The 27,238-nt window shown below is 45.8% G+C and overlaps 2 long non-coding RNA genes across 2 annotated transcripts; both read right to left on the bottom strand.

Annotated features, from left to right (window-relative positions):
- Window positions 1–16,099: 16,099 nt before the first annotated feature.
- On the bottom strand, window positions 16,100–17,074 carry LOC124708594. Its single transcript, XR_007005214.1, has 2 exons — window positions 16,752–17,074; window positions 16,100–16,572 (listed from the first exon to the last, which is right to left on the bottom strand). It is a non-coding gene; the product is annotated as an uncharacterized LOC124708594 (long non-coding RNA).
- An 8,031-nt stretch (window positions 17,075–25,105) lies between these two features.
- LOC124706291 lies at window positions 25,106–25,730 on the bottom strand. Its single transcript, XR_007004384.1, has 2 exons — window positions 25,534–25,730; window positions 25,106–25,415 (listed from the first exon to the last, which is right to left on the bottom strand). It is a non-coding gene; the product is annotated as an uncharacterized LOC124706291 (long non-coding RNA).
- Between the last annotated feature and the right edge of the window lie 1,508 nt (window positions 25,731–27,238).

Raw genomic sequence — 27,238 nt, 5'->3', positions numbered from 1 at the left:
TATCGCAGCCAAGGTTTTTCGGGCAGGATTCTACTGGTTGACAGCAATAGAGGACGCCAAGGACATAGTACGAACTTGCGACGCGTGTCAAAGGTTTGCCGCAAAACCTCACTCCCCAGCAGCAGAGCTAGCACCAATACCTTTGTCATGGCCCTTTGCACAATGGGGACTCGACATGGTAGGCAAGTTACACAAATCGTCGCCAGGAGGAAAGGAATACATGCTAGTAGCTGTCGACAAATTCACAAAGTGGATAGAAGCGAAGCCGATAAATTCACCGGACGGAGCATCCGCAGTAAAATTCATAAAAGACCTCGTCTTCGGATTTGGAGTGCCCCACGACATCGTCACGAGACAACGGCGGCAACTTCACGTCCAATGAATTCAAAGACTATTGCAAAGAGGTGGGTATCAAGCTGAACTTTGCATCGGTTGCACATCCTCAAACCAATGGGCAAGTCGAGAAAGCCAATGGCATCATCTGCAATGGCATCAAGAAGCGCTTGTTAGGACCACTAGAAAAAGCTCGACATACCTGGCCTGAGGAACTACCAAGTGTGTTGTGGAGCATCCGAACAACTCCAAATACAGCGACACAGGAAACTCCGTTTTTTATGGTACATGGAGCGAGGCGTATTGCCAATCGAGATAGAGCACAACTCTCCACGTGTCGCGGAGTATGACGAAGAAACGTCGAGAAAAGCGCTAGAAGATGATGTGGACGCACTTGATGAAGCTCGAGATGAAGTATTGTCTCGAGTAACCAAATATCAACAGGACCTGAAGAATTACCACAGTCGACGTTTACGGCCAAGATCTTTTCAGGTGGGCGACCTAGTTCTTCGGCTCACGCAAAAAAGTCATGAAAAACTCGAGTCACCATGGCTCGGCCCTTACATCGTTACGGAAGTAATCGGAGGAGGAGCATACAGGATAAAGGACAAGAAGACAGGGGTGGAGGAGCCAAACCCCTGGAACGTGGCGCAACTCAGGCGATTCTACGCCTAGAGTCGAAATATAGTCCTTGTAAAACTTCAATCTACTGAAACGCCCGCGAGTTTTCAGACGCACTCTTTTCCTTTTTCGGGGCACCGAGTGGGGCCGAAGAAGGTTTTTAATGAGGCGGGCTCGCGGTGCTGCAATATAATAAAGATAGTGGATATATCACCTTTTTCTTTATCAACGTGACCAAAGTCATCGCTCCGACGAATTTCAATATAGTTCATCGATAAAAGAAGAAAAAAAACCTCGCCTTGGTATTCAAATACCTCGTGAGTCAATAAAAATACAAAATAGTACTCAGTAAAAGCTCGGGGGTTCATATTTGCCTTCAAAATATAAATGCCTTGGTCCACAACCTCGCAAATATACAAATATAGTAAAAAGTCACCGACACACTCGGGGGCTAGACAAACATAGAAATATAATGGTTGCTTTACAATATAGTCATGGACTACAAAGAAGAAATTTCTACAAGAAGAAAATAATCAGTCTTGATTCAGTATGTCATCAAGAGTAACCCTGTTCTCTTCAGGAGCAGCACCAAGAAAATCGGCATAATGGCCATCGGCAAAAAAGTCGGCATCCATCCGAAGAAGGTCCTCAATCATTTCTTCGGCTATAGGTGTAACCTTCGTGTTAATTCTATCAACACCAACTCTCCGACGTTTTACCTTTTGATGAACCCTCTCAACAACTTGGGCAAGGTCAAGCTTCGAGTGGCAGATCTGGAGCATGATAAGGGCAAATCTGGCACCAGCTACCAGTTGTGCTTTGACAAAATCATGGATACTGCGAGCATCCTTGAACCTTTCCATCAATTCAGGAAGAGTTTTTGGTGGGACATTCCGAGGAAACATGGAGTTGTAAACCATGGATAAGGTTTTGGTACAGAAGTGAAGGAAATCACGGGTTTGAGAGGTACGATCCTGAAATCCGGTAATTTGGCGGGTCCTCTCCGGAGTGGCCCAAAACAAAGAACCATGGTCCAAGGAAAGATTGACAAGGAGGTTTGTCCTAGTGTTTACCCTCTCTTCCTCGGCAGCAGCATCAATAAAGGCACCTATCAATACAACGAAGGGACAACCTTTAGGAGACAATAGCATGAAGATGAAAGATATCACAAAACGAGACAAACATACCCGACATATACTGCAGCGGCTTCATTCATTAACTCGAGCATGAAATTTTCTCGAGTGACCGCTTTTCAGCTTCGGAAACGAGCAATCTCCTTAGCAGCCATAGCCTCGCGGACTTGCCGAAGGGCAACTTTTTCGGCTTCGGATGATTTACGAGACTGCTCCATCATCACAAGTGTTTGCTTTTTCGCATACTGAAGTTGTTGTCGAAGATCATTCAATTCTTGCGACAAGGTATCATCGACAGGTGCAGCATCAGTAACAGTTTTCTCCGCGCGGGAAGAAGGTGAAGCATTGGAAGGAGTAGGAATTGGAGTATAGTTATCAAATATCAACTGAAATTTAAACAGAACAACATTAAAAAACAGGCAAAGATAGAGTTCTTCATTAACCTCTTGGGAATAATTACAAGGGCACTACAGTGGAACTAAGGAAATACGTGCCGCCAAAAGACTACTTTGGCGACAAGAGCAAAAGAAGCAAAAGAAAAACAGAGGCATGCAACTAGACCTCCGGCCTTGACGAACTAGGAGTCGACGTCGGCTTGATCCCGAGATACGCCAAGATTTTCTTCGTATTGGGCTTGGCCGCCTTCATCAGTGACTTCCACCTCGACTTGTTCTATCCGATCGGTGTCACCAACCTTCGTCCGAGTCGAGAGTCCGCGACTATCGGCAACCTGAGCAACGAGTATTTTCAACGGCCACCTTCATATTCTCATGGCGTATCTTCAGCCCAAGATCTTCGATGTATTGAAAAGCTTGGCAAGGTCAAGGAAAGTCGAAGGTTCCTCTTTCTTCGGGAAGAAGTAGGGGAACAACGCCGACAAAGCCCCACTGGCATTGGCCACGCCTTCACGAATTTCGCGTCCATGGGACTCTAGAAGAGAAAGTGCGTCAAGAAGAGGGTCATTGACAGGCTTTTCCAGGTCAAAATCTTGGTTGGTTTGGGCTGCCACACAAGAAAGAACATTAGTCAAAAACCAAGAAACAAGAAGTACAAACAAAATAGAAGGGACAAGTGATATTACTCAGTGTACGTCGACTTTGCGAATTCAAGCGCTTGATGATCCCTTGTTCTCGTGCAACCTGTGCAGATTTTTGCTCGTGCAAGGCAGATTCAGACATCTTTGAGCCTTTGCTGCAATTCTTCGACACTAGCAGCCTTTGCTTTGGCATCATCAGCTTCAGCTACGGCTTCGCTAGCGGCAAGCTCAGCCTTCTTGCGAGCCGTTTCACTTTTCTCAAGATTCCGAGAAAGTGTCTCGGCACGTTTGTTAGCCTCTGCAAGTTTTTCTGTTGAGAAAGGAAAAGAAAGAGAAGAAAGATTAAAAATAGCGACAAGCAGAAGGAGTAAAAATCCAAGGAAAAACAGCAAGTATAACAGTCGTTACCTTCGGCTCTGCTGGCATACTCGCGGTACCCAATAAATTGGGATCCGATGCGGATGAGATCCTTGATCATAGGCTGTCAAAGAAAAAAGTAAGAAGGGGAAAAACTTCGGCATTACAAGAGTAAGGGTCCGCAAAAGCAAAATAGAGGAAATATAGATCTCGATAAACTTACATCATCTAAAAGCTGCGACGAAGAGCTGCCCAATTGAGGAGGAGGCTCAACGACCATTTCAACCCTTGCCCTTTTTGGTGAAGAGACAAGGGGGCTCGATGGTGGCGTAGTGGTGACGACGTTTTGTTGGGGAGGCGATGTTTCATCTCCTTCAACTAACGTGTACGAAACAAGCACGATACGTGACGTGCTGGTCCGAGGAGCTACGTCAGTAACTGGTACTTCTTCCTCATCACTAGTGAACAAAAATCGACAGTACAAAAAGTAAGACAAAGTTAAATCTTTCGAGTACATAAAAAAGAAGAGGAGAGATAAAATTGACTTACGAGCTGATGAGGGACTCAAAATAAGGATCATAAGCTGCCTTCGGATCAGAAGGAACAACTTCTTCAGCCTTAGAAATGCCAGAATCCTCGACTTCAGTCCTTTTCCTTTTATTCTTTGGAGAAACCGCAGGAGGAAGGGATTCAGTCGATTCACTAGCTTCAGACTCAACCTCTCTCTCATGAGAAGCCGCAGATTTGTGAGAACCCGCGACTTCACTTCCGAGAACCAGAGGAGCCTTGAGTATCTTCGGCAACAATACCCATTTCTTCGACTTCTCCATCCTCAGGAAGAGGAGGAAGGGAAGCCATAGTAGGGTGATTCTACAACAAAATAGCGGCAGAGAGAAAGATAGTGAGATATTAATACAATGAGATGCAGGAAAAATTCAGAACAAGATAAAAAATTCGAGAAGGCAAAATACCTCGGGGAGAGGATTAGTGGAGCTGTAGGGTTCCACGCGACAAGAGGAAGGAATAGGATCCTTCTTACTCAGCGAGGTAATTCTTCGAACAAGCTTCTCCAAGTCCTTCACAGAAAGATCATTGGAGAGCCTATTGGCGTCATTGGCACCGGAATACGTCCAAAGGGGATTTTTGCGAGCCCGAAGAGGCTGCACTCTAATCCTAAGAAAATAGGCTATGATTTGGACACCGGACAACTCTTTTCCTCGAGTATTTTGGAGCTGATGAACACGAGTCATAAGAGCTTACGTCGCCTTTCTTTCTTCTTCGGAAGCTTCGGCGTCCCGGGAGTGGCGGCGTTGAATCTTCGCGTTTCCGTCGAAAGGAACTATGTTGTGTTCCACGGAGTTGGCGCTTTCTTCGTGTATATAGAGCCACCTCTTGCGCCATCCTTGGACGAGTCGGGAAATTTGACGTCGAAATAATCGACATCCGTTCGGACACGGATAACTACGCCACCTATGTTGTAGGTGGCGTGGTGGCGCCATTACGGCGAAGGCGAGAAAATGCGTTTCAGAGAGCCCAATTGGGAGCAACTCCAAGAAAGCATTCGCAAAGTGTGATAAAAATAGAAATGTGAAGAATGGAATTGGGGGTCAGCTGGTGCGGTTGAATCCCATAGACAAAGAGAAGACCGCGGAGGAAATCATGGATTGGGGTAGAGAGGCCGCGGATAAGATGATCAACAAAACTAACCCGATACTCCATTGGAGGCTTGGGATAGCTTTCTTCACTGGGAAGCGGATGGCGCCTTCCTTCTTCATCGAGGCCAAGCCTTTTCATCGGGTTGGCGTCTTGGTTGGAGATTTTGGATCTCTCCCACTCAAGATCTTCGGCGGCCATCGCGGACTCGCGGAGTGCTGTGGCGGGTCAAACGCGCACGCGGTGGCATCCACGGCAGCGGATTGAGCAATGTATGCGAGAGCGGGAAATCGGCGAAGATTGGGCGCGAGAGGAAGATTTGCGAAGAGGAACAGGTGAGCGGCGCAAGCGAGGGATGAACGGAGGTTGAAGACAGGTTTATATAAGAATTGGGTGAAGCGGTGTACCGTTGGATGAGGAAATCGTGTGGTGAGAATTGATCTTCTAGTTACAAGGGCAAAAAAGTATTTTTATTGGGATAGGCGTTACCGTACGTGCACCAGAAAAAGCGGAGGACGTGTGTCCCCCACTTGCACGACGTGTCAACATGGTGGGAACGATGGACCCACAAAGCAGAAAAATATCGACCATTGATAGAGTTGAAGACAATTTGGCAAGGGAAAATATGTCGACAAGAGAAAGGAGAATGGCGACAGGATAAGTTATTTGAATGCATCGGGAGCCTTTGGTCAGAAACAAGTTTTTGCCCAAATGCTCGGGGGCTACTTCGAAAAAAGAAAAAATTTCGACAATGGCAAATATAGAAAATGTTGAGCCTACAGTCAAGCACAAGTTCTTGGCTGTAGCCTCGGGGGCTACTCCCATCAGGAGCGTTGTTCGCGCACCCGATAAATAAAAAAAAAAGGAGAGAGGAAAAAAAGAAAGAGAGAAGAAGAAGGAGGAAAGAATATCAGGAGATAATGGCAATATAGTGACAAGGTGGACTAAAATGTTGAGCCTACAACCAAGCACAAGTTCTTGGCTGTAGCCTCGGGAGCTACTCCCATCGGGAACGCTGTTCGCGTGCCCGATGAAATTAACAAAGGAAAAATAGAACAAGCAAGAGAGTATATTTCGAGTTATCATTAACTCTCCATATACTCCCATCGGGAAAGCAATATAAGTCATATTTGACTCAATAAAATGTGCCATTCCAACAGCCGGAAAAGCACTCGACAATATATTCTCGAACGCCGAAGTTGCGATCAATTTCTGAATGCCGCAAAATTGCGAAGGTAAGACCCCGAGACCTATTCTACGCTGGGCGTGGCATCGCCGAAGAGCTGCGCTCGCTACTTTTATCCGTATCAACGAGATACGAAGAAAAATCCTAACGGACGCGTTAGGTACTCGATAAATTTAACCGGGACTCGACAGAATGGTAAGACCTTAAGCGGCGCTCGTCGAAGTTTACACCGGTATCCCGAAATCATGTCCGGGGACGTGATTTTGAAGTAGGTTTTTGCGGATTGCCACTAGAGCAGTTAACTAGTACCTGATCCGTCAGATGAACTAGCCCCAACTACCAATATCCCTGTACAATATAGAATTTTTTGAGAAAAAGTATAAAAGTTAAAAGCTTTCGAGTGAAAATAGACAGTGGAGATTTTCCCTGATTCTACGATTCAAGCAAAATCTCGGGGGCTACTGACATAGGCATCCCAAATGGGCCTGCCTAATATAGTACCCGGGGTTTATTGAAGGCCCACTACCCGAAGAATAAGAAGACTCGAGAGCCCAAGATGTATTTAAGGAAAAGATAGAGTTGTAATAGGAAGTGTTATTTGTAAATCTGGCGGGATGAGTTAGAAACCGTCCCGGACTCTGTAATCCTTGTATAGCACGAATCCCTCGGCTCCACCTATATAAAGGGGGGTCGAGGGACGAGAAGATCATCGAATCATTGTCACGCAAACCCTAGTTTTCATATTCGTCGAGTACTTTTCGGCTGAAACCTTCGAGATCTACTTGCCCTCTACTTCTAACTAAACCCTAGCCTACAATCCATAGGCATTGACAAGTTAATCCCTTGTCAGGAAGTCACTAACTTGGAAGAATGAACGAGATAGGGAAAGAGATTACAACTTTCCATGGCTGTGGACGGTTGAGAGTGAGGACGACGATGATATCTTTGAGCCTAGCAGCAAGGCGAAGAAAGCTGCATCGTCGAAGGGCAAGAGTGCCAAGTCCTCGAAGGGGAAGAGTGCTGCACCACCGGTCATCGACTCGGACGACGACTTCGAGCCTAGCACGAAGGCGAAGAATGCTGCATCGTCGAAGGGCAAGAGTGCCAAGTCCTCAAAGGGCAAGAGTGCTGCACCGCCAGTCGTCGATTCAGACGATGACTTCGAGCCTACCACCAAGGCCATGAAAGCTGCATCGTTGAAGGGCAAGGGAAAGGGTGTGCTGCGTTCTTAGTGTTTTAGTTATCAGTAATCATGGATCTTGTAGTATGTTGTAGCGATGTTGTACCATTTAATATGTTAGCAGAGAGTTATGTTGTAGTAGTAAGTTGTATCTTAATTATCGCTTGAAGTTCAATATGAAATGTTTGTTAAATAGAAATAGTAGTCATACATGGCGCATACAAATAGTAGTCATACATGGTGCATACAAATAGTAGTCATACATGGTGCATACAAATAGTACTCATACATGGTGCATACAAATAGTACTCATCTCACTGACCACGGCCCCTCCCTCCACCTCGCCTCGGTGGCGGTCGAGCTCGAAAAGGTGACGGCGAGTACATACGAACAGGTGGCTGGCGATGTCGGGGAGGAAGCATGTACCCCTGCTCGTGCTGACTGTACTGCGTGGGATCTGGAGGTGGAGTTTGCTGTTGACTTGACATCCAGTAATTAAGGCGTGGGTACATCGGGGTATCCGAACTGCTCGATCTGTCAAGAAATATTCAATGTTAGGACTACATATTACACGGTAATTAAGGCTTGATAAAATAAATGAAACTGTTACGAACCTGGAACTCGTGTAGCCACGCCTGACGAGGGCCGTGAGCCTCAAAAGAGATAGGCCCAACGCCCTCGCGAACACCAACGAAACGTGCATCCATGCCGTGCATCCATCCCACGGGTTCCTCCAATGGGCCGATGGGCTCACCAGCCAACGGAAGGCCCAGCAACATAGACACGTCCTGTAGAGTAGGAGCCATCTCACCCCAGCGAAAGTGGAAGGTGTGAGTCTCGGGCCTCCATCGATCCACTAAGCAGGTGATCAAAGCAACATCGTAGTTCAGACGCGAAACGTTCTCTCGGGCCTCCACTAATCGAGCGAAAGGTAGTAGTCCAGCCCACTTCAACCTGCAAAACAAATGATGAAAAAGGTAAAGCAAGGTCCAATTCGAAGGTAAATTTCAAATTAAAGCTAAAACACCTACCTGTCTTCCCACTGAGGGTGTATCATCCAGTTCTTCTTTGGAGTACGGGTCTGCAGTGGCTCCATGCTCTGCGGGTCAGCCTCGAAGTGCGATGCACGATGTTTCTGATCAATAAGTGGATCGAGCAACGATCGAGCCGCCATATCTGCATAAAGATATCACAAATTGCTGCATAGTTCATAAATATTACAAATTATAACATAGTTCACAAATATTACAAATTATAGCATAGTTCATAAATATTACAAATTGTAGCATAGTTCATAAATATTACAAATTAAAGCATAGTTCATAAATATTACAAATTAAAGCATACTTCATAAGTATTACAAATATTACTATCTCCCTCTATTTCTTCCCCTCCCACGCCTTCCTCGGTTGCCTCGCCCACGGTTAGCCGCCGCTGCTGCACGCTGCTGGGTAGAAAGTGGGACATACGGGGTTCCTGTGTCCAAATTGGTTGCACAGAAAACATTGCCTAGTTGGACCACCCGCTTCTGCTTCATCCATATCATTTCTAATGCGCCTTGTCTCCCGTCGACCTCTGTTCGTCCGCAATGATCTTGGGTCAGGGATGTACCGTCTTTCATTTGGTATCACCGTAGTAAAATTTCCCACAACTCGTATCCGACCATCTCGCCGGTCCGGTGTGTGCAGCATGACCTCTTTCGCGTAATATGGAGAGACGAAAGAGATTGAGTCCAGCCCTAGTTGTCTGGTAGCTGCCAGCACATGGGAGCATGGAAGGTGAAGCAACCTCGGTTTGTTGCATGTGCACTCACACGATGGCCATTCTTCATTTCCAATTCTGACCTCATGTGTTCTCACCGCATTCACACAACCAAACTTGTCGGTTGGTAAGCGCACCTCAAACCTCCTTTCCTGATTACCGATGGCCGAACAGGTGTGTGACATACCCTTCTCCATCTTGACATCCATATATTCCATAATGGCCTTACGAGTAAGGAGTGTTTGGATTTTCAAGCATATGGTTCAAAGCCAACTCCCGTCTCTCTTTGAAATAATTCATAGTGCCATATAAAATACCCTCCACAAGGGCTGTCAGCGGCAATGCCCTATTTCCCCTAAGCACGAAGTTGTATGACTCAGCTAGGTTGGTAGTCATCACACCATACCTAGCTCCATGTGTGTCATGCAGCAAAGACCACCTTTCTAATGGCTCGTGCTCTATCCACTCTGCAAAATTTTTAATCCGTCGTCCAGGCCTCCTTCTAGTATTGGGTGGGTCAAATCCAGGCAGGTCACATAGCCCAATAGGATCTGGCTCGGGGCCTACTGGAACCTCGTGTACCCTGTGCCACAGCTGCTGCATGAGCTGCTACTAATGCAGCTCGGGCGGCTAACTTCGTGCCGCACATGGTCCTTAGTGAACTCATCCAGCTTGCCGCGGAGAAAAGTGTACTTGCATGCTTGATTCTGCTTGCACAACTTCTTGAACAGATTCATAAGACCCTTGCTCCTAAACTGCGAGAAGAAATTGGCCCCCAGGTGGCGCATGCACCACCTACTCTGCATATCCTGCCATGGCGTCTCTTCATCAGGTCCGGCTTCTACCAGAGTCTTGATAGCCGCAAGTATACACTGCATGCCCGTCATGTAGCACGCACACATTTTCGCGATCTTTCACTATCGATTTTTTAACTCGCTCGAAGAACCATAACCAGCTAGCGGTGTTCTCGCTCTCAACAAATGCAAATGCGAGAGGCACACATCGATTGTTGCCATCCACTCCAATTGCTGTCGGAATCTGTCCCTTGTACCTCCCGATTAGAAAAGTTCCATCTACACACATCACCGGACGACGAGTGCATGAAAGCCTCGATGCATATGCTGAATGCGAAAAACACCCTCTGCGAGAACCCCGACATTAGGGAACTCGGTATCACAAAGTCTTGTATGTCCACATGGGTGCCGGATTCCGGTCCTTCAATGTGTGCGAGGAGACGGACGACACCGTCATAAGCATCATAGAAGGTCCCGAATCTGTTCTCCGAGTGCCGTCTGTTTAGCCCTCCATGCCTTGGCATATTTAATTACATACTTATATTGAAGGTGAACTCTATTCACGGATGGCTTTAACCCCCATTCGTTGTATTCTCTACAATCTCCTTGTAGAACGAGCGAGCAATAAGAGTGGATGTAAGGTTTCGGTGATCCTTCAACATACTCTTAAGGACACATGTGTGCGGCACGAAGTCGCTCACCACCCATGTTGTGTCATACTTCGGACAGTACCCATGCACCCTTGATGGACATCTAGCATCGCTGCGGACCACTCGTTAAGAATTTCGACTTGAAACGGTGGTTCCGAATACCCTTTGCGTGTTCATTGCCCACCGAGTGATTGCTTCCTGCAGATGTCTCTTGTCAGCATATCTAGCACCAAGCGAGATGGTGTTCATGCTCGTACTCCCGAGCGAGAATCGTGCCGATCATCGACTATCATTGCCTCCGACAAATCATGGTTCCAAGAAGAGGGGATCGGATCCGCCTCTTCGTTATCATCTGAAGTATCGGATCCACCGGATTCATCTGAGTCAACCTCATTGTCCACTCCATCCTCGTCTTCCTCGTCCATCATGTTACGCATCCGTTCTTCTTCTTCGTCCACGCTTTCAAGCTCAACGGTATCGTCATGAGCACCTGTCGCATGGCTACTCGCCCGGATTGGAAACGCTGCCGCCAACATCGGAACTTTGACTGCTCCGGCTCGGATGGAACGCACCCTCGCCTTCTTGGAAATTCACCACCTTCGCCTCGAGAAGCATTAAGGCGATGGGGTGAGTTCCCTGCGCTCGCACGCTTCCAACCGAGTGCACCCACCGAGAGGTCCGCTCAATCGGCTTCAACCGCCGAGAAAATCTGAGCATCGGAGCTGCTCCACAAAGCATGCACACCAACGGTGTATGCTTCGGGATTAAGCCCGAAATTCACGGTCAACCACTCCTTCAACCGACTAACTCGCCATGTTTTTGGGTTTGTCAGATGCAAATCCTCACACTGAAACTCGCTCAGATCAGCTCCCATCGGAGTTGTTCGGACCGTGCCATGACCGAAGTAAACAACAAATTTTACTCTATCTGACATATCTGCTCACCTATACAAATTACAGACTCGTCAAAAAAACCTAGCACCTACACTCTAAAATAAATACAAATCTAGCACCTGCAGTCCTAAATAAATACTATCTACCGGTACATATTACACTAACTAATGTGCGCAGCTAACGAACGCAACATGCATTATGAGTACACCATCTAATACCAAGAATTAGGGTTTACCCTTGAAGCGTGCCAAACACCTCCGTCAGCAGCTCAGCTCCTCCACCCCGCAGCAGCTGTACCACCACGCAGCAGCTGTAGCTGCAGCACCACGAAGCAGCACCACATCCACCAGCTCCACCACCACCAACACCTCCACCAAAACACCTCAAAAACTAACCCATCTATAGATCAGCTAATTCTACAGCATTTGGTGGTGAAACTACAATAAATGGCTGGACAAATCGCTCACAAACGAGAGAAAATGCTGCTGGACTGAGAGCTAAGGGGAGAGAGAGAGCACATGAACTGAGAGCGAGCTGAGGAGGAAGATGGCGTCGAGGCAGCAGCGCGCGGGCGAATTTATTCCCCTCCGTTTCGGGCACGCTGAAGCCGACTCGGGCTGCGCTACCCCGAAATTAGCGCCTCGGGATTCCAGGCCCCGACAGCATCTGCCCCTGGCCAGGGGACAGGCCGACACAGGCCGCTGGTGGCCGACACCCACGCTTCGGGGTAGTCATCCCCGATATTGGCCAAGCACGCCAGATTCCCTCCGCCTCGGGCTCCTCAACCCCGATTTCTCTAATTCGGGTTCGCACACCCCGACGGTGTATTATTTCTGAAAATTGCTAAAAACGGCTATTATTCCTGAAATTAATAATAAAAAGTGTATTATTTAAAAAAAAATCGCCACGATCTCTTCTTTTCTTCCCTTGTTCTTTCTTTTCTTTTCCCTGACCGTGGGTCCCGTAGAGCATCTCCAACCTTCAGCAAAACTCCAGCTCCTGTACGAGAAGGAAACGGAGAACCATTACGCAAAAATCTCAACGATTTTGTTGGCGTTTGCCACGGAATTTTCGACCTATAAATACCCCCAAACCTCCTCCTTTTTGCTCCCCGAAATCCCCAATTTTTGCGCCGCCAGGCTGCGCAAATCCCTCGCCGGAGTTCCAATATGCCGCCGCCATTGGAGCTCAGAACCGGAGGTCCCGTCGCCCAGAGACCCTCTCCTTCACTTCATGTGGTTCCCCTTACTTAACCCCGCCGCCTCACCCTATTTTCCTGATATGCAGGCCACTAGAACGTCGAGGAAACATCGCCGGAGTCCCGACACCGTCCGCCGCCTTCAGCCGCCCATAACCACCAACTGGAGCCTGGCTGAACTACACCGAGAACACGAACGTGACGGAAATCGTCTGCGGCTTCACGTCCACGCCTTGGCTGTGTCGGAGAATCACTAGAACACCTTCGCCATTCACGTCTAATTCACCGTCTTTCGTGCAATAGGTACGGTATTCGGCTAACACATTACACTGAATTTTTCCACGTACAGAATCGATCGATCGAGTGTAGCAGCTAGCTTGTTTCCCCATAAAAACTTTGAAAATTCATAACTATAAATCTAGAGCTCGGTTTTAGACGATTCCTTTTGCATTGAGATCGTAATTGAATTCTCTGTAACTTTCATATAGGAAGTTTCTCCATCCGAGAAACTTTTTCTGACAACTTTTCAGACAAAATTATTAAAAGCCCACGAAATGTTTAATCCTGTAAAAATCTTAACAATAGTTTCGTAACTCGGATTTGAACAAATAATATATCGTTGGATTCAGAAAAATGAGAGGAACATTTTGGTACTGTTAGTTGGTGCTTTTACGAAACTTGCGAATTTTGCAATTTAAAATCGTTTATATAGTATTTTTAGTATATTTTAAATTCTGTAAACTATTTTAATATGAATCCAACGCCAGATTGCAGATACTTAATTTTCCTATCCACCAGTATACCTGCAAATGATATTAGAAACTATTTTATACATATATATTTTGTTCATGGTTAAATGGCTATTTGAAACCTTTATTGCATAAAGTAATTGCTTATAAAAATGTTTGATATCAAATTTCTTTCCAGAGCATGCATGCATTATTTCATTATGTGCTTTACCTGTTTGTGTTGTTTGGTGTTTGATTGTGAATTGTTTTGCTTGCGTTAGATTGCCCGGATTGTAACGAGTGCGATTGCGACGACTGTCTGAACACCGACCAAGGCAAGTGTCACAAACTCAATATCCTACTGTTTTCTATGCATTGGTAGTTGTTTTATGTGCATAATGTTTTCAAATTGCTGGCCCTGGGATATTATCAAAAGTGGAGAGGTTGCGAGAGATAAATGTTTTATTCTCTTAATGAAAACAACCATGTCAAATTAATACACCCCTGGGTGGTAAGTGGTAATGCTTGGTTTATGTTGAGTGCTTGCACCGGGGTCATTTCTATGGCAGCACCGTGTGCATCACACTTGAGGTTGGCCACCCAGGAACAAAGAGATTAGCCCGGTTTTCTTGTTTTAGTAGTTTCCAGTACAACCACATGCTATATGGGCTCTGGCTAGATTGAGTAGGTTGCGAGAACTCGACCAAATGTACAGAGGGTGGTAGATATTGGTAGGACGGAGCGCGTCCATTGAGGTTGAGGTATTGCTTCTGAAAGGTCTTGTCCTAGTCGACATCTGTCCATTTGAGCAAAATGCGCATCATGGAAGAAGAACAGACTAGGTCATGTGGGGAATGTGTACAGCCTCTCGAGAGTGTCAAAACTAAGTACTTAGCCGTGTCCCCGGTTACGGACATCTATGAGCAATTAGAGCTTGAAACTGTTGGATGATCTCGTCAGTCGAATTTCTGAAATTAATGCACCAGGTGGTTTATGGGTAGTAATTAGTCTTATTGAAATACTATGTTTTAAGAAATGTTTTGAGAGTAGGGAAAATAAAACTGGCTTTACGCAAATATGAACTCCACCTGCCAAATATCATGTAGTTATAGGCGCCAGAAAAGCCACCATATGACATCTTGCCATTTCCATTCCAAGTGTAATGACCCTTCGGGGCTGCAACGTTTTATGTTGCAGGTTATTCTGAAGACGAGTAAGAGATACCGTAGGTTGCGAGCTTACACCCAACATGTTCGCCTGTGGCGTGATGGAGCTCTTCGTTTATTTATTTGCTGCTTGAACTATGTTATTTTCAGCTAGCCTTGAGCTATGCGCTTTGTAATAATTATACTATGGATCATACGTTGTAATAATTGACGCATTTGCTATTCTGGTTATTCATCGAACTGTGTGTGCTAGCGATTGATCCAAGGGACTAGCACAGAAAAGCACAGAGATTTAATCTGTATTCAGGTTGTATCGCTTCAATTAGTTAAGAGTGTATCCTGGATTGACTATCTGTACTCTTGTGTTAGAGAATACAGCGGCCTAAAAAAATATTTAAGTTCAGTTTCGCTTTTGACTGTCTGATCTTTGCCACCCAAAGGTAGTCGGGCAGGGCAAATTAATCATTTGGTATGCTGTTTGTTTCTGTAAAGTGGAGTGGAGAGCACAGAGCAGCAACAGTACGACAGTTTTTGTCCAAGTAGAGAGCTTTGATCGCTAGTTCCCTCCTCCGGCATGCAACTTAGCCACTGAAGTGTCCCGTCGGCACCCTGGATGCACAGCGAGCCAAATCCTGATGCACGCAGCCACACTCTCTAGTTCCACCCGAATGTAAACAAAACTAGGAAGGTTCCGGCGCGGCGGCACGCCACGCCCGTAGTGTGCCCGTGAGATGAAAACAAAATCAGAGGTTGTGACATTATTAGAAGATAACCTAGAGAAGGCATTTTGTATGTAAACATGTTTATAACTGTCAATGAGCTCAGGTAGCGGTAAACATCAGGACAGCTCTGCATGTCCTATTATGCTGTAAAGCCTAGAGTGCAATTGCACCAGGGAGACTACTATTGATTAGAGAGTAGAGACAGGGTTCATTTCAAACACTACAATCCTCTCACGAATTTCTAAGAAACACTGTTGCTACCAAGCAAAATAACAATGGTTTTGAATGAACAGTATCAATAAACCCAAAACTTGGAATGAACACTAATGCAGTCTTTAATCATTTCCAGCAATGCTTCTTAGGCTTTCCTCTAAATAACTGATGGATAATCATGGTCATAGCAAACTACAACTTCAGGCCTGATGTTGACTGTTTCCACACTCAAAAACTGACACTCCTCAAAATTCCCTAAAGCTGATGGCGCAAATATGCGATTCAGAACAGTGTAGTTGTATGTAGTAAATGGTGATGATAACGAACAAACCATCTATCTATGAGTAGAAAAATGGGGCAGCACATATATACATTCAATATGGTAGCGCTTCTGGAAACATGTGCAGTCAGCTTGTTCAGGAAATCGTTTGTTTATTAATTAGTTATTGGAAAACAATATAGAACAATATAAGAATAAGGAGGAAATATAAGTAACAAAACAGTGAAGTTGTCCTAGTACAAACTCAAAATTTGCCTCATATGTATCTTGAACCTAAGTTGGGGTGGTTGCAAGGAGTAACTGACGGAATTCATAGCACCTGAAGCCTTGTGTATCCAGTAGCATTCACTCAAGATGATCAGAGCAACTACCATTCTTAGGGTGTCTTCTCTTTAAGCTAACCACTGCTCCTACCTGAAGCCTTTCTTCAGCTGCAACTTATGTGTAGACCTGAAAAAACTGAAGCTCATGTCCAATCATTGTGCATTTGATGTTATGTTTAAACAACAACCTTTACCAATTATCAATGATCAACATTTATTGTATCATATTAGAACTATTTGGTCTAGCTAGCTGTACCACATGATACTGAACAAAATATAAATGAGAAATGGAAAAACAAACAGAGCAGGACAAACCTTCATGGGGACAGAGCAGACCACACCGCCCTGCACAAAGAACGAAATCCACGGTAAATAAAATGTAACATGCCTATATTCAATAGCCATCTAAATAGGACCAACAATGCTATAGCCTCTCATGGACTCTCAAGTGCAGCCTACAGCTCATTAAATAACATGACATTGTGATGAAAATTTCAGAAAGTAGCAAATAACTCATCAATTACCTGATCTGTTTGTCTCCCAAGATAAAAAGGAGTTGTAGCCAATCCAGTGCCCTAATCCTTTCGAACTTGGGTCCATAAAATAGTGCTATTTTACAACCTGGGGAAGTCAAAGCACATTCTAAGTGGGCGGCATGGGTCATGGAATGACCAATGCAAGGAAACCATTACTACAACAATGAAGAGAAAATTACTCTATGTACACATTAATCTGACAGAGGCCAAAATATATAATTCTTAAGGTAATATTCCAATATACCCTATGAAAATTGTGTCACTATCTAGATATTTGATTGAATAGATTAGTAATTCATTTTTCCAACATATTAGTTGTTAGAGTACATCATGGGCCTAGGCCCATTAGTCTTATGGTTTGCTTAGGGGTCAAGTAAGCCTTGCTTGGGAGTCAAGTAAACCTCTCTATATAAGGAGAGGAGATGTATCAATCTAATCAAGCAAGAATTAAGAAGGAAATCCCTTCCCTCTTGCCACCGGCCGTGGGCAAGGCCCCCGGCCGGCCCTCTCGCGCCATCCCTCTAGCAGCACCATAACAACTTGGTATCAGCTTTCCCAGGTTCAATCATGTCCAGCCCTCCACCGAGTTCTTCCCACCCGCCGCCGCCGCACTCCAACGTCCCCGCCGTTCTCTCCCCGGCGGAGATCACCACAGCCCTCCGCGATCTCGCCACCGCGGTCCAGGAGATCCACCTCTACTTAGCTGGCCCCTACGGGCCGCCGCCGGCCGCGCCACCAGCTGCCACCACCGGGCCACTGCTCCTACAGTGGCAGCCGCCGCATCTGGCGGTCTCCGCCGCGGTCGCCGCCACCACCCCGCCCTGGTTGGCGTGGCTGTACCAGCCCCTCGCGGGCCCCATCGCGGTCGTGGCCTCGCTGCAGCAGCTGACGCTGCTGCTGTCGTTGCCGCCACCCGACGCTGGGCTGCTGCTGTCCCCGCTGCCGCTGTCCACCATCTCCGGGCCGGGCCCTACCTCGGCGCCGGGGGTTCCTCTTCTCCAGCAGCCGGCCGCCTTCTTCCCCACCGGGACGCTGCAGCAGCAACAGCAGCAGCTGCCGCCGCCACCAACGCTGCCGCTGCAGCTGTTGTCCTCACCGACGTTGTCCCAGCCGTTTGGTGGGCAGCAGCAGCTGCTGCCGCCACCGACGCCGTCTCTGCCTTTTCGCGGTGTGGGAGCGACCTTGGCCCCGGGCTCTACATCGACACCGCCCAGGATGCCCTTCCACCAGGTCCGTTTCCCTCCATCGCCGTCACCGCTTCCGGCTTGGATCGCTATCCGCCACGTGTCGGCGGCGGTGAGGCTGCAGGCTGCTGCGCGTGGCCTCCTAGCGCGTCGGCGTGTGCGGGAGATGCGTGATCTGCAGCTGCAGCTCCTCCAAGTTGCGCTTCGTTGCCCAACGGACCTCGATCTCGTCCGCTGCGTCGGGGATCTTGGGCGTGCGGTTTCCCCCACGGGCGGCGGACATGCTGTTTTTCCCGCGGGCAGCGTCCTCAAAGTCTGCACCATCGACAGTCATCCGGCGGGGAGAAGGCATGGTGTCACCGTCAGGAGCGCACCGCGTAGCACAAATGCATTCCGCCGCCGGCCGCCGCATGGGCTCCTTTTGTCCCGCTGGTTTCCATGGGATCCAGGTGGCTGTACAGGTGCACGTCCGACGGGCGGATGGTGTCCACTTTATTTTTCAGGGGTCAACAATAAAGCGTCCCAGTCTATTTCAGGTTGAGAGTAATAAAACAAGCCAAGATGTAAAAGGCTCGTTTTTAGGTGTTAGGGTTGTGTTGCGTCGAGTCATGGTTTGTTTAGGTTGCAGTTCGAGGACGAGCTGCATGTTCAGGTGGGGTGTAGTGTTAGAGTACATCATGGGCCTGGGCCCGTTAGTCTTATGGTTTGCTTAGGGGTCAAGTAAGCCTTGCTTGGGAGTCAAGTAAACCTCTCTATATAAGGAGAGGAGATGTATCAATCTAATCAAGCAAGAATTAAGAAGGAAATCCCTTCCCTCTTGCCACCGGCCGTGGGCAAGGCCCCCGGCCGGCCTTCTCTCGCCCTCGCAGCCCTCTCTCTCCCTCCCAAACCCTAGCAGCCACATAACATTAGTTCTTCTTTGCATGAGGATAGAATAAGAAAATTGCTTTTCTTGTAACCAAATGAAAACAACATTCCTTGATTTCTTTTTGAAACAACAAATGCCATGAGTGAGCTGACCATAAGAAGAATTTTATCCCATCTAGAGTACACAATAGTCTGAGTGGACAATATGTGTTGTATTGCTGTTCCTAAGCTAACGTTTTCTCTGAACCTGATTTTTTTGGGGTCCAAGATAGCATGCTTCTACACATAGATAAAGTTGTTGCATATTTATCCTCATAGTACTACTTTATAGGCTCCATTGTGCTGTACTAATTGACACCATATAATGTGGGGAACAATATGACATATATGTACAAATGTATGCTGGAAGGAACCATGACATACAGGGTAGGGATGTTTTAGCATCCAAAACGATTTTGCACACGCAACACATTAAGTATTTTGAGCAGCCCAACTTCTATCTCAACTCTTAGAATAGACCCATGTTTACTATGACCATCGTGGAGTCTAAGTTATTTCCTGTAGTCACTTGTTTTTGTTGATCAAGATGGGTAATCTGAGTTCTAAAATTTGGAACATCATATAGTAAGAATTGGAAGAATAATAGAACACGTACCCTCGACAACAAAGGTACTTTTTGCTCAGATGGCTTGTCCGCTAGACCCTTGAAGCTACAGGCTTCATCTTGCTATTTTAGATCGTGTAAGAATAACACTGAACTTTGACGAAACTGAGTCCCCAAATACCAAAATTGTTCAGGATTCCAATGCAAACAGAAGATACGAAATCTGACACATCTGAACTTTCTTTGACCCAAAAGGAAAGATATATTTTATCACTTGCTGATTGCTGAACCTAGTCTCTTATCTAGAGATCGAAAGAGGCAATTAAGATATATTGGTCTGTACCAACCAGTACGGAGGCGTGCTGTCCTCAAAAACTGGATGTACCATGTTGCTGTTGAGCATGCAAGGGTAGAGTTTCCGCCCGCAAAAGTATTAAGTTCTACATCTTGCAAATGTAGATAGCAGGAGTAACAACAGACTTGAAGGAAAAGCTCCGATGCCATACAGTCCACTCCAGATGAATCTGGCAATTATATATAAACTATGGCTAGGTCTTGTTTATGCATAATTCTCTAATAATTACCTGCAGAGGTGAAAAAATAGCAAGAAAACATCTTCTTGAATTGAGATTCAGCAAATAGCAGATCAAAATTATTGAGCTTCAGCAATAGGAGATCACCAACGGGCATTGCAAGATCACAAAGATCAAGAGTGTTATGCTTATATATTTAACTATTAAGACTTGGTACGAATTCAGAAATTCGGGTGTAAAAAGGATATTGCATAGGGATTTTGGTGATCTAACCTCTTAACCAAAACAGCTCACTGCTATGAATTCAGGTGAACCCATCTCTAAATCAAAAGTGCCTCTATAGGGATGACCAATTCATTTCATTGCAAGGATTTATACTGCTATGAATTTTGCTGAACTCCTACTACAGTTGGTGTCGCCTGTAGCTCTTCTCGTGTGGATTAGCAGGTCTCACTGACGCAACTGGATGTCATCTCGATTTTCGACCACCACACTAAAACACCAAAGGTATGGGGTATGAACTTGCCAGGGCAATTAATATCCATAGCAAAAACCTCATTCAAGTAAACAAAGCGACTTTTCTCGATTACCAACACAGCGAGAAAGGAAGAAGATAGAAGGGAAGATCAGAGGTACCTAAGTTTACCTCCTTTGTTGAAGGTATCTCTGATCTGAAAGAAAAGAAAAGCAAGCAGCTCGATTCTCGTGGTATTCAGAGGCTTGCTGCCGCTTGCAGTCGGGGAGGACCAGACCGTGCAACCGGCATGGCACTCTCCCAGGTTGTAGTGGCGGCGAACAGCACGACCTCAAGCTGCAGGGAAAACACCGAGGAAGGTTACCCGCCAAGCACTCCAAGGAGGCCGGATCACTCGAGTGGAGGTGAGGCGCCGCCGCCTCCCTTGCCGCCGCTGAACGCCGTGGCTCCTATCCCGCCAATAACTCCGCCTCGACCCCCGCTAGTCGACGCGACGGCTTCCACCACCTCAGCATGCTTCCCTTTCGCTGGTGGAAGCCGCGGCGTCCATCCCGCCAGTGGCCGCTTCAATCGCCGTAATTGGACGCCGCATTGTCCGCCCCCTCCGCCCTTCTCCCGTTGTGGGACGGCAAAACCTCCATCGAGTCTGCCAGAAAATCCCAGGGGAGGATAGGGAGAATCAACAGCCGCGCCCACGCCTCGTCCTCGGTGATCCTAACCCTGTACACCCCGCTCCGGACCGCGTCAAGGACCTCCTCCGGCCGGAGCATGGAGATGAAGCTGCTGACGGAGGCGCGCGGTGGGAGGGGACGACGCAGTGGGAGGCGGCAAGGAGAGCGCCGGATTCGCTTGGGGCTGCTGGAAGGGGAGGTCAGGGAGGAGGAGGGAGGCGTGGAGCGGCGCCGGTCCCTGGGAGATTGCGGGAGGCTCCGGGGACATTGCGGCACCTCGAACCCGGAGCTCCTCGTTTGTTCGGTCCTACCACCGCTTTGACATGCCAAGTAAATCGCAACACGCCGGGAAACCGGAATTTACAGGTATAGAGAGAGGAAAGAATTAAAACTGACATGGAAGATTACCGGAAAACATCCGGTCACCACTTTTTATTTATAGAAAGAAAAAAAAAAGGAGCAAAACCATCGTGAACCATCTATAGGAACTACCGATCGTCTACAGTAAAAAGAACACGCATGGCAACGATTGATTGGACAAAAAGCTCACGGAAACAATGTAAAAAAAAGGGACTGCCTAATCATCATCTAGCTGAAATTGCAATTGGGCATAAGTCAGATTTCCCCTCCAATGGTATTCGTTGCCTGATTCCTCCGTCCACGCTCCCGAAGTAATCTCCGTACGCGGCACCCCTGAAGAAATCAAAACATGGGCTAATTTACACACCACAGGTGCATCTGGATATTTCTGGGCCTTATGAAAGGAAAAGAAAACCAGGGGCTTGTACTCCTTGGCCCGTTCTTTCAATTGCCCACACGCCAGCAATCTCTCTTCTTCGTCCCCACACAAAGACGCTAGCAGACAACACCAGGCTCAGCACAGCAGGAAAAACGAGAGGATCGAAGAAATAGAACGAGAGGGATGAACAAAAAGAGAGATTGATGACTGATGGAATTAAGAAAATAGAGCAAAGTTTTCCCACTCAAGGCAAATACAAGATCATCCACGCTAAGAAATGATAAAGGACAACACTAGCAAAATTTGGAGACTAGGATAGAAGTAAATTGGTAATACCACTGTCCAATTCTCAAAAAGCAGTATGGAAACAAGCACAAGTCTCATAACTGTACAAAATAACATCACATGATACTACTTCACACGAATTTAAGGAGCAAATGAGAGGATCGACATAGAAGAAGACTGGGACGTAGTGAAATTCGTCACCAAGGAAATAACAACAGAAGATGAAGCAGAATAATTGGGAGCTTCAAGACGTTCTGTTCTCGGGGAGGAGCAGCAGATGGTGGTCTTGAGAAGGAAGTCGTCATCGTTGAACTGTCAAGGAACATGAGCAGCAGGTGACACAACTCCAGGAATAGAGCTGCACTGATACGTGTTACGCATTAGAATAAAAAATAAGTCTAAGTAGAGAATGATACCTTGAGTAAAAAAATTAAACCAAATAAGCAACAGACTAGCGCGGTACACCTGCTCCAACTCAAATTGCTCCACCTTGACATAACCACCTGCTGAACTGTGATTGACACTAAAATAGAGCATCTGCATATTTGGGAAAAATGAGGATTGAACAAAATATAGAGAGTAAGAATGATATGACCGGGGATAGAGAGGACCTGAGATAAATAAAGAAAGAGACATCTTGAAAATGAAAAAAATACTAAGACTGAAATAATGAAGATAACTGGAAAAAATTGAGAAGAAATACTAAGACTAAAGAAAGAGTCACAGAAAATAAAGAAGAGTGAAAGGAGAACCAAGAATAAGAAGTCACGAAGAATGAATTACTAAAGAAATCATGCAAGAGAGTACATGAAGAATGAAGAAATAATGATGTGACTGACGACGAGAGAGATAAACTGAGATAAATGAAGAAAGAGAAACCTTAGAAATAAAAAAGGTAAAATACTAACACTGAGGAATGAGTAAAGAACAAGAAAAAAGTGAAAGAAAAACCGATAAAATGAAAGAGACAGAGAGAATGAAATAGTAAGACTAAAGAAAGAGTCAAAGAAACAAGAACTGAGAAATACTGAAAATTGAAGGCTGAAGAAAGAGAAAGCTGGGACTAAGCAAATAAGATTGAGCCAATTAAACTGGGATAATGAGCAAAGTGACTAAAATAATGAACAAAGAAAAAAGAAGACTGAACAAAGAAAAAAAGAAGACTGAAGAAAGAGAGAAATGAAAACTCAAGAGTAATGTGTGTCTGGCGATAGAGAGAAATTGAGTAAAATAACTGAAAAAAGAGTGACAGAAACTGAAATAGGTCAAGAATAGAAAGTAATAATGATGTCAGAGAGTAACCGAGAAAAATCAAGAAGGAGACACATTAAAATGATCAAGAAGAGGAACGCAGAATAGAGTAGACCGTCCGCATAGCTATAAAGTTCAGATAAAACTGATACAAATGTAATAACAAAGTGGCGCAGAGCGTTCAGAAAATACAAATCGATAAGGAAGCAGCAAGAACTATCATACTTTCGTTCGCTCACTCAATGAGAGGTGCGATCAAAGTATTCATGTTGGCCTTCAAATTCGTGGGCTTCTACGGCCTCATGAGGCCACTGCATGTAATGACTTATAGGTAGCAGGAGAATATACGTTTCTAAAACAAATGTTTAGAAGAATAGACGTATGGAGAGCAGCAGAGATTGCAAACAATGTTCAAGTGAAACAACAGGAGAATAAAAACACAGATTCAACAATGCACCCATATTCATCCGTACCTAAGATACACCATAAAACAGACAAATACTTGCACATGTTCTCAACGCCACATAGCAGGCCTGAAAGAATAGTACATAGGATGAAGAGCCTATCCTACTAAAAGTACATAGCAGAAAAAGAAGAAGACAATAGCCCTCCGCAACATGGGTTAGTTATGGTATAATGAGTAACTATAGCAAAAAAAATCATTTACCATCTCTCGGTGAAAAATCGAAGCAAAAGCTGCTTGCATATAAAAACGTCAAAAGGAATCTTTGTTTGCACGTGAGATGTTGCTACATGAAAATATAATTCACAGTACAACCAACCAAACATTTCCTTGATATATTTGCAGGAAAAACAATTCACATGAAACCTGCGATGCTAAACTAAACTACACTTCATCTGCTAGTAGAATGAAAACAAATGAGAACTTTCACATATGCCAAAAAAAAAAATAGTAGATTCTATTGGCTTTGAGTTACCGAACATTACTTAACATGGATATCCATAATTTTAGAATGGTAAGCGCAGAAGCGTATGATCTAGGATAGTATGAAAACATGCAAACGCGAGGCAGCCACTTAATTCACTCAAGGGTGTTTCAGGGGTAAAAGCAATTTCTGAATTAGCTCATGATCGATTCACTGAAAGTTTATAGTTCACAAGCTGTAAAATTAAGGTAAAAATATGACGACAATGCGCAAGGTGTGAACTTGGGCAGAATATAACCAATTGATTCCATTAAGAGTATATGGTTAAATATAGTTGTGAATTATCTCATGATCAAGTAGTAACAAACAGTTTACTACCCACAAGGTGAAACAATTCAGGGTAGAAATACAAACAATGCACAATTTGATCTTGATCAATGCACGAAACTCGCCCATCACAGAAATCACCGGACAAAGAAAAACAATAACTGATTAGCACTGAAAATGTCATATGCATGATGATCAATCCAGCCGTAGAGAGGTACAGAAGAATGACATAGATAGACTTCAGTGCCCTGGTAGTGCGAGACATAACTTTTCGCAAGAGCTAGTCTTTGTTAGCGTGTTGGCCAGGGATCAAGGAGAGGTAGATGCATAGCGGCAGCCCCCTGGCCCTAGCACCTGCAAGCTGATCACCTGGCCAAATGCCTGAAGCTAACTATTTCAAACTGCAATCTGAAACAATTTGAGGCCAATTTGCACATGCTCAGACCGAACCAGACTAATCCACTAAGAGATATAATCCAGATTAAACCAAACTACATTAGTGAACCAACCCATTCAAACTAGTTCAAAGCAAAACAATAGAGAATCCAAACTGAAACTTCAATTTGCAACCAAACTGTCCCCAGGCTTAGATACAAATTGTACTGATAGCAATCAAAATGAATCTGAACCACACAACAACCCTAGGAACAACTCCAGCCTCAACTCTCCTACGTCGGAGTTTACTCTTTTGCAGTACATGAATAACTCTACCTCCCTGCAAACCCTAATAATTTGGGGATTGGGGGGAAACACGGAAACCTACAGAGACCAAATATTCAAGATATTGACCTTCACGTCAACATAACCGCATCCGTCTGTCCACATAATCCTACATGATGCACCAGGTGAGCATACGAAGCAAGAAGGGCGCACAAACAGAATTAAGGGCGCCCGCGGCGACTTACACCAAGTGCGGTGAAGAAAAGAAAGAGGAGACATGAACGTACCCGACCCGTCGCTGGCGCCCACTCCTTCCCCATTCTCTGTCGAAAGCAGCTCTGCCGCGTGCCGCCGCCCTGGGAGAACCTCGGCCGTCGACCTCCTCCAGGACCCAGCCTCCCTCCTCCGTTCGGTGACCTCCCTCATAGTCCCATTCTAGTTCCGCCGGGGGAGATCCCAGCAAAGCCCCCCTCCTCGCCCTGGTTCTCCCTCTCCCTGCGGCTTCGTTCGGTTCCTGCGGGATCAATCCGCGCAGGGAAATAGCCACCCGGGGGTTTGGGTGAACCCCGTCGCTCACCCCAATTCCCACTATTCCCTTGTTATACAATCCGTGACATTATGTGCCGTTCGGTTAAACCCCAACGCATTTGTTTTGAGGGAAAAACAACGCATTCTTTTATCACAACACTGCAAAGACTATCACTTTTATATACTCCATTGGTCCTGGAAACGAAGTTGTAGCCTACAAATATGTGTTTGCAAAAAAAAAAAAAAACCTAAACCATTGAAAACGCCTCAAATTAGGCCTTCAAATTTGAATTTCAAACAACAATCTTGTCTTCATCTCCATCATCCTCGACTTTCGCTGTCAACGAATCACTGAATCAGCTCGCCGTCGATCGAGGAATTGGCAAACAAGACGGTCAGCAAACATAGATCGATCGATTCGTCCCCGTCGCAATCGATCTCTATCAGAGCCCGCGACGCCCGCCGCTGGCCTGCTCGTGGCACCACGCTCGCCTGAGCTCACTGTCGCCCTCGACCTCCTCCTCCCTGCGGCGGTGCGCAGCTGGTCCTCCTCTGCTCCGCAACCTGAACAAACACAAAACTAGCTGGGACGATTTAAAGATTCCATTTGGTCGCAACCGAACCTAAACCTGAACCGGACTTGACCACAACAACAAGTTGTCGATTGAAGAAACATGGAGAGAACTTCATACTAGTAAACAGTAAGCATGTCAACTGACGAAACATGGAGAGAATGTCATACTGCATAATCATGTATTCATCTTCTAATCTGTGCCGTCAGAAATAAAGAACTCAAGAACGTAGTAGCCGGAAGGAGGAGGGTCTTGCAGGTACCTCATGCGGTGGCGTTGGAGTGAGAGTTTCGATCTAAGCTCCATGGCAAGCAGGCTGCCGCAAGCATCAGTACTAGTACGTTATCAGGCGGAGCAACACGCCGCCGCGGCAGCTGCACCGGCATGACGGCTGAATCGAGCGGAGAAGCGGCACCACCACGGCAGCAGCGGTACCACCAGCAAACTGTTATACTCTGCTTGCATCATAAATTAGTGTACACATAGTTCAGAAGAAAAATACAGTCAAACCTTCTAACAGAATGTGAGACAATGATCACTATATTTGTAAAATGAGAAGTATCAAAACTCCCGTCCAGCTAGTGATCAAGTTTAGCTTCCAGGTTCTTATCATACTTGGTGTATCTCACTGATAACGCACATTCCGTGGAAAAAATATGAGAATTATCTCTGGAGACATCTTTCATTATACATGTGAAGTGACAAATTAGTATTGAAAACTTGGTACTACTAATGCTATTCAAGAGACATCTTACTGAACACAGACACATTGGACATACACCTAGCTAGACACAAATATCACAGACAGTAACAAAGATACAATTCATTAGAAAAAAAAAGCAAAGCATATCAAGATATTTTCTGTGGTAAAGATAAGCAGTCAATAGAACGC

Source organism: Lolium rigidum, chromosome 4 (genome assembly GCF_022539505.1).
Source record: "Lolium rigidum isolate FL_2022 chromosome 4, APGP_CSIRO_Lrig_0.1, whole genome shotgun sequence".
NCBI lineage: Eukaryota > Viridiplantae > Streptophyta > Magnoliopsida > Poales > Poaceae > Lolium > Lolium rigidum.
The sequence above is the reverse complement of the archived record's forward strand: the minus strand, read 5'-3'. Positions and strand labels throughout refer to the sequence as shown.